Source organism: Macaca nemestrina, chromosome 5 (assembly GCF_043159975.1).
Source record: "Macaca nemestrina isolate mMacNem1 chromosome 5, mMacNem.hap1, whole genome shotgun sequence".
NCBI lineage: Eukaryota > Metazoa > Chordata > Mammalia > Primates > Cercopithecidae > Macaca > Macaca nemestrina.
The window spans coordinates 67,530,467-67,542,559 of NC_092129.1; the positions used below are offsets into that span (position 1 = coordinate 67,530,467).

The 12,093-nt window shown below is 39.2% G+C and overlaps 1 pseudogene; it reads right to left on the bottom strand.

Moving 5' to 3' along the window:
* Nucleotides 1–421: 421 nt before the first annotated feature.
* The window catches only part of LOC139363230 (small ribosomal subunit protein uS2-like), a 56,420-nt pseudogene continuing 44,748 nt past the window's right edge, over nucleotides 422–12,093 (bottom strand).

Below are 12,093 nucleotides of genomic sequence, written 5' to 3' on the forward strand. Positions count from 1 at the left end.
TCTCATTGTGGTTTTGATTTGCATTTCCTTTATAAACAGCAATGTTGAGCATCTATCTTATGCGCTTATTTTCCTTCTCTATGTCTTCTTTGATTAAGTTTCTTTTTAAATCTTTTGCCCATTTTTATTTGGGTTGTTTGTCTTATTATTGAGTTGTGTGGGTTATTTATATATTTCAGATACAAATTCTGTATCTGAAATATTTGAAAGTATTTTCTTAGTCTGTGGCTTTCCTTTTTATTTCCTTAAATTTCTTTTGAGGACCAAGAGTTTAATTTTGATGAAATCCAATTTTTTTATTTTATACTTTGTACTTTTGTGTCCTAATTATAAAAAACTCTTTTTTTTAAAGAACTGATGTTTATTTCAATTTTGGAAACAGCCTTATTTCCATTTTGCTTAGGAGCCTGTGGAAAATGGCTTAAGACCACTCAGTGGTTTTTCCTACCCATTCAGTGGCCCAAGCAGTAGGAGCTGTAGACCAGTCTTCCATGGCAGGCTGAGTGCTTCAGTCTTCAGTAGGGACCTGCTGAACAGACACAGGGGGCACCTGTGACCTGCACACCTTCAGAGCAGGCTGCAACCTCAGGCTGAGTAGCAGTGCGCTCAGGAGCCAGGGCAGTCCCTTCACCCTGAAATTCCTCCTTAGCTTCAGCTTTTTTAGCAGCAGCATGCTCTTTCTTTTCAATCTCTTTGGGATCTCTGTAGATGTAGAGATCAGGCATGACCTCCTATGGGTGTTCACAGAAGATGGTGCCACACATGTGCAGAACTTCCCAGGCTGGCATCTACCACATCAGACCCACTGAATGAGTGCCTTTTTGTTGCAGGGCAACAACAAGGCAGAGCCCAGAATTACAGCAATGTCCGCAGCACAGAGAAGAATCTGTGTGACCCAAAGCAATGGTGGGCAGGTTAGCATAAGCATCTTTGTGAGAGCCTGGTGGTCAGCCCTGGGATCAGTAATTGCCAAAAGCCATGGCTCCCAGAAGGCTGCCTGGAGCTGGTTAGTGAAAGTTTCAAGAGTGAAACAGCCAGCAATAAGAGTGACTCCAGTGGCAGCAGCAAACTTCAGCACAGCCCACTAACCAGTATTCTGGAGGGCGTAACACTGACATCAGCAGGGTTTTCAAGGGCAACCATGGCGCGAGCTGCCAGAAGAAGCTTCTCTCAGGTCCTCTTCAGATTTAGGAAGCAGATGCTGTCACTTTTCCTTTTATAGGTGTACTGTTCCATTTGGAAGTCAAAGTTGATGCCACCTAATTGGGTCCATGCTGCAAGAAACTTGAGGATATCCTCCTCCTTCATTTGCAGGATATCAAGGGCTTCAGATATTGTGAAAGTTTCCCTTTAAGTTACAATGGAATCCAGAACAATGCCATATGGACCCTCCTCTGGGTAGTCCAGAAAGTCTAATTATGAAAACTTTATCTAACTTGTGACTGCTTGAATTTTCCCTTATGTCTTCTGGAAGTTTTATGCTGTTGACTCTTACCTTAAGGTCTTTATCTATTTTGAATCAATTTTTCTTTATGGAGTGAGGTAAGAAGCAAGGGTAACTTTTTAGCATATAAATATCCAATTGTTCCAGCACCAATTGTTGAAACAATTATCCTTTCCCCCATTTAATTCCCTCGGTATCTTTGTCAAGAATCAATTGACAACGATTGCTAACAGATTTCCAGAAAGAAGTGAGAAGCACAGCAGCCTACTAAGCAAAACAATCGTTTTACTAAAAAAGAAGTTAAAGAAAATAGTTTTTTTAAGTTTCTGCACATTGTTCTGAGGTCATACAGCAAAACGAAGAAATATTTATTCCAGAAAATTTACTAAATCCTTGGTAACAGCATAGTCTGTGTTGATAAAAGAAAAGCTTTAGCCAAATTAAATTTAAAGGAGTTTAATTGAGCAATGAACGATTCTCAAATTGGGCAGCCCCCAGAATTACAGCAAATTCACAGAGACTCCAGCACAGTCATGTAGTGGAAAAAGACTTATAGACAAAAAGGGGGAAATAATGTACAGAAATTGGAAGCGAGGTACAGACTGGCTGGGTTGGTTCCAAGTTGGCATTTGCCTTATTTGAACACAGCTTGAACACTCAGCAGTGTATAAATGGTCGAAGTACAGCCACTGGGATTGGCCAAGACTCAGTTATTGTTCCAAGTGCATTCTTCTAAGTTAGGTTTTCTATCTTGTCTGCCTATTAAACTAGGTTGTAGTTTGTTCACAAGGACTCAAATACAGAAGTACAGAGTTCTTCTCAGGCCATATTTAATTCCCTTTAACAGTGTCCTCTGAACCTTGACTGCTTCCTCCCTCCCCACCTCCAAGCTCTGTCTTACAGAAACACTGCTCTGGGGGCTCAACTTCAGGCAGTGAAGCTCAAGAATATGATACAGGGATCCCTCTTCCTCCTGTGTCCCAGAATAGGGCTACAGCTTCACTCTGGGAATACAGGCTGCTGATGTTTCTCACTTCCCCTATGATGAGAAGCTTTGTTCTTATTATACACGACCTCCTGCAGAAACCCTTCCATACAGAAGTTCCTATCATACATAGCCCAATGGGCTGAGGCTCCTATCCTAGACCCTACTCATAGGGTGGAAATTCAGCACCAGCAGTCTGAGAATACTGGGGCTCCAGGTCCCTCCCCTGTCATTCCTAGGGCAGACATTCCACAAGGAGAAGGCAAACTGAGAAGGCTGGAGGTTATCATTCTCCCTCCCTCTGGCATCCAATAGAGCAGGGATGTCACCAGGATAAGGAGGCTATTATCTGCACCCAAGCTCCCCTGCAGTCTGTAGAGTTCCTGCCCTAGGAGAGCAGTAGCCTTTATTAAGGACAAAGCTCTGTAGCCCTGCCCAAGGGAACTGACATTAGGAAAATGGGGTAGAGAATTTCATGCCTAAGGGTGTTGTAGAAACAATGGAGATCTTAAATCATGGTGGACAGCATGGTGGACAGCAATTGCTTAGATCCAGCAATCCCACTTCTAAGTATATAGCCAAAGGAATTGAAATCGGCATGTCAAAGAGACATTTGCACTCTCATGTGCATTGCAGCATTAGTCACAATAGCCAAAACACGGAATCAACCTAAGTGTCCATCAGTGGAGGAATGGAGAAAAACAAGATACATGTACACAGTGAAATACTATTCAGCCTTCCAAAAGAAGGAAATTCTGTTATTTGTGACAACATGGATGAATCTAGAGGACATTACGCCAAGAGAAATAAACTATGCACAGAAAGACAAATATTGTATGATCTCACTTATATGTGAACCCTAAAAAAGTTTAACTCAAGAAGAAGAGAATAAAATGAGGTTCCGGAAGATGAGGTTGCGGGAGAGTTGAGGGGAAAAGGGAAAATGTCTGTTAAAAAGTGCAAAGTGTCAATTTGTTGACGAAGAGTCAAACTCTAAAACATTCGAAGAGGTTAATGCTGAGCCAAATATGAGTGACCATGGTCCATGACACAGCCCTTAGGAGGTCCTGAGAACATGTGCCCAAGATAGTCGGGGTACAACTTGGTTTTATACATTTTAGGGAGGCATAAGACATCAAGCAAATATATTTAAGAAATACATTGATTTAGTCCAGAAAGGCAGGACAACTTGAAGCGTGGCTTCCAGACTATAGGTAAATTTAAAAATTTTCTGGTTGACAATTTGTTGAGTTTGTCTATGGACTGATTAAAGAAAAACTTCAGCTGAATTCAGTTTAAAGGAGTTTAATTGTGCAATAAACATATTAAACTCCTTTAAATTGAATTTGGCTGAAGTTTTACTTTTATCAGATGGTGTTAGAAGCAAGATCTGAAGTGGAGCTTCTAGAGACCCCCAGGAGTGCTGAGTGAACATGCAAGCTACCTGAAGGACCCACTTGTGTCCACTGATGTCTCGGAGCAGCTGGGGATCATGGGTAAGCTCCCTCTTGGATTTCAGAGCTCCAGGGATTTGTGTTTTCAGCTCTCTGAGTTTCTTTGAGCAAATTTCTCATCCAAACTGGGTTTGGAAGCCATGGCAGAAACTGGACTAGGTCCAGGATGGGATTTGATCTGGAAGTTAACTGGCTTGGATCCAGTTAGAGGCCTCTTACATCTGACTGGGTCAGAAAGGAACTGGTAGTAAGCAGTAATATTTCAGGGGTTATAAAATTTGGGTTTTAAAATTCATGGAGCTTTTTGTGTTCTACCTTTTGTTTCATTTGTCTTACACACCTAGATAGGACGAATCATTGTCTAAGTTAATCAAGAGAATCTAAGAGTAAAGTCAATATTTTAGGTTAAAATGGGATTCTTAATTTCTGGAAAACTGAGTTCCTTTTGGTTTACACATTAGGCCTGGGAGGCAGCAAAGTCTGGTAAAACTGTCAAAATCTTATTAAAGATAACTTACAATGGAATGTTCCAAGTGAACAACAATGCACTGAAGTGCATTAAAAGAAAAATAAAAAGATTTTCTTTTGTGTTGCAGCTTGGGCCCCAGGGTTATGGTATAGTAAGCTGGGTCACCAGGGCCGCTCAGGGAAAGGAACCCAGAAGCCTGGCATGCTGGCAAAAGGGTAAGAATTTCTTACCAGTCAGATTTCTGGCTTCTCTCTATGTACAAAGTGGTTGAATGAATGGTAAAAATCACTGTTTATCTCCTTTGTAAAGTTTTGATTAATGCAAAAAAGAATTCTGAGGCTAGTCTTAAGCTGTAATGAATCTGGTGTATTTTGTGCTATGAATTTGTTTTTCTGTGTTGAGGGGTACCTTAGGATAAAACATGGGCATAGGACCCCATAAGCTTGCTGCTCAAGATGGCCCAGCAAGCTGGCCAGTAATGAACTATTCTGCAGGGGTCTCTGAAACAAACAAGAAACTGGATGAAGTCTCCATTTTGTTTTATGTCCTTGGGAGCCTGAGCTTGTAATCACATGGCAGTGCTTTCTCTTGGTCTCCACCCCCCAGGGAACAGGTATTTTGGGGTTCATGTCATAGCTCTAAAAATTATCTTGAGTAGTTAAAAGCCTTTGCAAGCTCAAAATTAACTACCCTAGACTCTTTCTGGCACAGGCAATTGGACTGCCCTGTGCTGTGGCTCAGTAGATAAGGTTTTGCCCTTCCACTGTGGTGGTCTGGGTTTGATTCCCAGCTTAGGAAATAGGTGCTTTCTGGTTTGAAATCTATGTAAACTTGTGAATTCGCTTCTTCTCCATGGACTGTCTTAAATTTTCCTTTCTCTGAGCACCTGGGAGGTTACCTTTGGTAAAGTTCAAAAGCCAGAAATATAAGCTGTTTGGCCTGGCTAAAGTCAGGTAATATGAAATTTTAAAAGGACTTTATTAAAGAGTGCTGTGGTTAAAAGCCAACTTAATTAAAAGTGAATATTCAAGCTCTAACAGCCTGGACTCCTTGGGAAAAACAGGAGGCACCAGAGACCATTTCCTGGTCCTGTTCATCCAAGGACTCCACCCTAAAGCCAATAACCACTCAAGAAACTTAAAAACTGGCAAATGAAAAATCTTACAACTACAGTAGTAATATTCTGTCTGTCTGTGTAGTTATATATGTGTTGTGCATATAAATGTTTATATAAAAGAGCTCTAATTGCCTTAAACAAAAATAAATACTGAAATATTTTGAAAGAAAAATAAAAACTGTAATGCCTTTCAGTTCATGTAACTTTAGTAATTTTTGGCAAAGAAAAAGAGCTTCAAAGATTATTGGCAAAATAAAAACACTTGGTCTAAATTATGCAGGTCAGATATTAGGTTTGCTAAATGCTCTAAGGTCATAAACTGCTTTGACTTTGGAAAATTTTCAATTTACTTTGGAGATATTAAATTCTGAATAAGGCCTGGGAATATGCAGAATTAGCCATGCCCCTGAACTGTGCAAAGAAGATTATAAAGAAAGGAGATTTTATGTAAGAAAGGATCTTGTATGATAAGTTCTTGTCCTAAAGTAAAATGATTGGTTGTTTAAAAGAGGGGATATTTAGGACAAGTTAGAAAGTCCAAGCATGTCACGGATTGTCTGTGTAAGTCATAAAAGGATTCATAAAATAAAATTTGTGCACCAAAAGTGAAAGTTGAGACTACTGAAAAAATAGGTTTACATACAAGATGTGTAAGGAGAATGAAATGTGTTTTTGGTAAGAGATTATAAGAAGGTATGGAAATGTAAATTTTTGCCTAGCTTAGAGAGTTAAAGGATTGTTTTAAATTAAATAAAGCTAAAGGTTTAAATACATTGTGGAAGGTTTATAAAAATTAACTTCATAAAAAATTCTATGTGTGAAAATATTGACTAAATTTAAAAGGGTATTATTTGGTTTTTCCATAAATTGAACATTGAAATGAAAGCACAACAGGTTTTTCTTAGAGCACTAATCTGCTCTTTAAAAAAGTCATAAAAGGTTACAAAAGGTTTGTAATATTCTACCTTATGGTCAAACTGATTAAGATTGAATACATTTGTCCATAAGGTATTATTAAGAATTGGGTTTGACATCAACAATGCACTGATGCAACAGTGACATTTGGCTTATTTGGTATAAAAATCACAGGAAGCATTGTAAAATAAAAAATAATGTTTACTCTTCAAGTTATATTTTAGTGAATGAGATTCACATACGTTCCAAGATTGTATGGGAATTCTAATATTTCTGAGTATATACTATCAATCATAATTAAGGTTTTTATGTTGTTATTGCAGACCACAGAGATAACCAAATTTCTTTGTCAATTGGGTCTTTAACTACCACTATTTAAAGTCATTTCCACAGTTGATTACTTAATACTGATGCAGTTTCTGAAAACTTCACAAGCATCCAAAATCCTATAATATGGTGTCTTTTAAGAGGTTCATGAAAGAATGGAAAGGACCCTGAAAAGCACTCTTGAAAACAGGTTTCTAATAAATTTAAAATCATATCAAGGGTAAGAATTCCCCATAAATTCCTCAATTCCCCAAGAATTGGACTGGGTAAGAATTCCTGAAACTTTAATAAAAAGACTGGTTTATAAAACTACTAACCCAAGTAGAACAAATTAATTAAATACCAAGAAAACACTTTGCCAGATTAGCATGTCAAATCAGCCAATACTAAAATTGTTTTGATATATAATTTGAATGAACTCCATGGTGTAAGTCAGATTACCTATGATAACTCATTAGTTATCAGCGCTATGCACCTAAATTGGAGAAATAACTGGTATTCAAGAGGACATAAATCTAATGTTAAGCATAGACTCATGGAGAACCATGATGGCCAGCCACCTTGTTCTTCCCGAGTCCTTAAAGCTTTTGTTATTAAAGGTTCTGCAGGCTGGACATGGTGGCTCACACCTATAATCCCAGAACTTTGGGAGGCTGAGGTGGGCAGATCATGAGATCAGGAGATTGAGACCATCCTGGCTAACACGGTGAAACCCCATCTCTACTAAAAATCAAAAAAAAAAAAAAAATAGCCAAGCATGTTGGCAGGTGACTGTAGTCCCAGCTACTCAGGAGGCTGAGGCAGGGGAATGGCATGAACCTGGGAGGCAGAGGTTGCAGTGAGCCAAGATCATGCCACTGCACTCCAACCTGGGTGACAGAGCGAGACTCTGTCTCCAAAAAATGAAAGGTTCTGCAATCCATGATGAGTCATTGAAAAGATAAAATGATCCAAATTAAATACATTGATGCGGGGACTTATAAATTGCAGAAATAGTTTTAAACCAATATTTGGTTCCATATTCCTGGAAGACAATCAAAGCTTCAGGTACATTTGACTACCTGATGAGCCATTTAAACATTTATAAAGGGATTTCATTCAATTGTCATTTTCTTTTTTTCTTTTTTTTTTCTTTTCTTTACCTTTTTCTTTTTCTTTTTCTTTTTCTTTATTTCTTTTTTTTTTTTTTTTTTTTTTTTTTTTTTTTTGAGACGGAGTCTTGCTCTGTTGCCCAGGCTGGAGTGCAGTGGCGCAATCTCGGCTCTGCCAGCTCTGCCTCCTGGGTTCACGCCATTCTCCTGCCTCAGCCTCCAGAGTAGCTAGGATTACAGGCGCCTACCACCATGCCTGGCTAATTTTTTGTATTTTTAGTAGAGATGGGGTTTCACTGTGTTAGCCAGGATGGTCTCAATCTCCTGACCTCGTGATCTGCCTGCCTCAGCCTCCCAAAGTGCCGGGATTACAGGCATGAGCCACTGCACCTGGCCTCAGTTGTCATTTTCAATGCATGTTTTCGGTTGTATAAAAGCTTTCGCATGTGAAAGGGCTGATGTTATAACAGTAGATTATTATGCTACAGTGTATTTTCACCCCGTAAAGAAAGTTTTTTATGGTTCACTGAGGACAACGCCTTCACAATCTAGAACTCAGAGATTGGGTCTTCTGAGAACATCAGGGAAAGACTGTCCTTGCTATCCACACTACAACAAAACTTGGGGACCTTGAACTTTGGGTTCATAATCTCAATACTGAGCAGTGTCCCTCTACACTCTTGGAACTGTACACCCATTGGAACCCTTAAGGTAAAGCTAACCAGGACAGTTCCTCCCCAGATGGCATCCTTAATGTGAACAGCTTTTTCCAAAATCACAGGTCAAGACTTCTCTGCTATCATGAAACTCTTATCTTTGAATTTTTTTTCTTGCTTATGCCTCTATGAACAATAGAACTGAAAAGGGGGTCTATTATGTGCATTTACAGCATATACTTTTATTTGTGAAGGATTTTGCAGCCAGCCTGATACATGAATAACTTTATACTTTAATAGATAAAAGATGAAGGTACAGTGTAAGTGAGAAACTTTAATGGTACATATATTGTCTCATAATTAGCCAAAACTCCTCTTAACCTACATCATGTTTTAAAGAGAACATTGCCAGGCGGCCTTCACTCTTCTAGAAGGACATCATTTGTTTCTGTCATTTAGAATAAAAGAGGCAATAATTAGAAATGTATCCCTCATAATAGACTCCATAACAGATTATATGTAAAGGCAATTGTTACCCAACAGACTTTAAATTATCCTGTGAAAGTTATGCTGAACAATAGAATTAGCTAAACAGAAAACTATCTGTGCAGCTGCTGGCACTTGTGGCCTATAAAGAAATATGTCAGGCTCATGCCTTTAATCCCGTCAGTTTGGGAGGCCAAGGCGGCCAGATCACAAGATCAGGAGAGAGAGAGACCATCCTGGCCAACATGGTGAAACCCCATCTCTACTAAGAATACAAAAATTAGCTCAGCATGGTAGCACACGCCTGTAGTCCCAGCTACTTGGGAGGTTGAGGCAGGAGAATCACTTGAACCCGGAGGTTGCAGTGAGCCAAGATCACACCACTGCACTCTAGCCTGGGCAACAGAGAAAGATTTGAAAAAAGAAAGAAAGAAAGAAAAGCAAGAAAGCAAGAAGGAAAAGCAAGAAAGCCAGAAGGAAAAGCAAGAAAGCCAGAAGGAAGGAAGGAAGGAAGGAAGGAAGGAAGGAAGGAAGGAAGGAAGGAAGGAAGGAAGGAAGGAAGGAAGGAAGGAAGGAAGGAAGGAAGGAAGGAAAGAAAGAAAGAAAGAAAGAAAGAAAGAAAGAAAGAAAGAAAGAAAGAAAGAAAAGAAAGGGAAAGAAAGAAAGAAAGAAGAAAGAAAGACATAGAATGTAGATTATAAAAAATTCAGTTGTAGGGGATTAATGAAAAGACCATTTAGTCAAGTGAGCAGACTCTTCACGTAGTTCATTCTTTAATCTATTTAATTTTAAGTGGTTTGGTTTATGGGGACCCTATGTAAGGTGCATACTCCAAACTCTTGGTATTATCCTCCCAATAGTCATAATAATAGTCTCCCTGCTGCACTGTGTTCTCTCAGAGTTTTTAAATGTTTGCATGCAGCCATCTCTAGAATGTCAAATGGTCTCTCTTCAACGGAATGACAAAAGCTGAAAGAAATGTGTGACCATAAGGACACCACAACCTATAAATGACATGCTGAGACTGGAAACCCAAAATGATGGTAACTGAGAGTGGTGCTAAGGCCCTAAGTTTTAGCCATAATCTCACCTAAGTGAGAACCTTGCCAAAAAGGGGATTTTTTTTTTTTTAAACAAAATTATGGGACTGAGCTCATGCACTAGGCCCAAACAGACCAATCCAAACTAATATGGAGTCACTTGTGCTAAATGTGACATAATTAAACTAAAACTTTAAGGAAACACAAAGATCCTGGAGCAGACCAGGTTTTGTTTTTCTCCTGTAAACAGAATGTTCCAGCATAAAGAGGTACCCCCTACTCAGTCGTTGTTCCCTTCTTGCAAAACTCACTGTTCTATTGTTTCCCAGTGGGTTTCAAGACCATATAAGTACATTTACAATGGTGATAGTGACATCAATGACTAAGGTTTTGGTCCATCTCTCAAATTTGAGAAAATGACCAAAAACGGGGAATTGTTAAAGCAAACTAAATGTGGCCTGAGAAGGACTCTGTACTTCTATATTTGAGTCCTTGTGGATGAACAGCAACCTGGTTTAATAGTCAGACAAGATTGAAAACCTAACTTAGGAGTATGTGCCTGTAACAATAACTGAGTCTTGGCCAATCCCAGTGGCCATACTTCAACCCCTCAGAGACTGCTAAGTGTTCAAACTGTGTTCAAATAAGGCAAACGCCAACCTGTAACCAGTTCAGCTATTTCTGCGCTTCACTTCTGATTTCTGTGCATCATTTCCCTTTTTCGTCTATAAATCTTCTTTTACCACGTGGCTGCACTGGAGTCTCTGAATCTGCTGTGATTCTAGGGTTGCCCAATTCATGAGTCATTCATTGCTCAATTTAGAAAGGAAATGTTTGGGTTAAGATAAAGGATTGTGGAGACCCAAGTTCTTATTTACAGAGAAAGCCTTCAAGTACTAAGCTTTAGAGAGAATAGGTTGTTAAATGTTTCTGTTCAGGCTTAAGGCCTGTGTCGATGTTAATGCTGGAGAGGTATAATGAGGCATGTTCAAGCCCCATTTTTCATTCATGGCCTGAAATAATCTCTCAGGTTAAATTTTAAAAGAGCCCTGGCTGAAGAGTATGTTCATTCAGGAGGTTGGTGGCCTTAGAATTTTATTTTTGGTTTACAAATTAGACAGAAGGAATAATTTCTGGTGATCTAGTGCACATCAAGGTGACTTCAGTTAACTATAATGTATTGTATGTATCAAAATTGTTAAAAGAAGGAATTTTAAATGTTCTCACCACAAATAAATGATAAATATATGAGGGGATGGATACATTAATTAGCCTGATCTGCTCATTTCCCAATGTATACATATATCACAATGTCACATTTTACCCTATGATATAGACAATTATTATTTGTCAATTAAAAATTTTTCAAAGAGGGCAATGATAGCTTCCTGATATGAGTAGCAAAAAACAAAATGGCAACACAAGCCAAGTTTAACGGAAAGAATCAGGGAAAGAACGTCTAAGAAGGGCCCTGATGGGATAATAGTCCACTCTAGGAGTTAGGAAGACTGTGCATATGTGCTGGGCTTCGCTCAGGAGCAATCAGAGAAAGGCATAGGGCATACATGAAAACATTTCCAAAGCCACATGCAGATACATCAAAAAGAGACTAAGCTTCATTGACACAAGAGGTTGAAGCACAATTCCTGACCAAACACTATAAATTACTGAACTCTAAATTACTCTGACCCAAGAACAACTCATAGGAAGTCAGGTTTCAAAATAAAATGAAGACTGGGCACAGTGGCTCATGCCTGTAATCCCAACACTTTAGGAGGCTGAGGGGGTGCGGATCACTTGAGGTCAGGAGTTCAAGAGCACCCTGGCCAACATGGTGAAACACCGTCTCTACTAAAAATACAAACATTAGCCAGGTGTAGTGGTGAAGGCCTGCAATCCCAGCTACTTGGGAGGCTGAGGCAGAAGAATCGCTTGAACTCAGGAGATGGAGGTTGCAGTGAGCTGAGATCATACCACTGTGCTCCAGCCTGGATGACAGGGTAAGACTCTGTCTCAAAAATAAAATAAATAAATAAATAAATAAAAATAAAAATAAAAATAAAAATAATGCATCCCTGGCAATCTGAAAGACTGTTTGCATGACAGAGC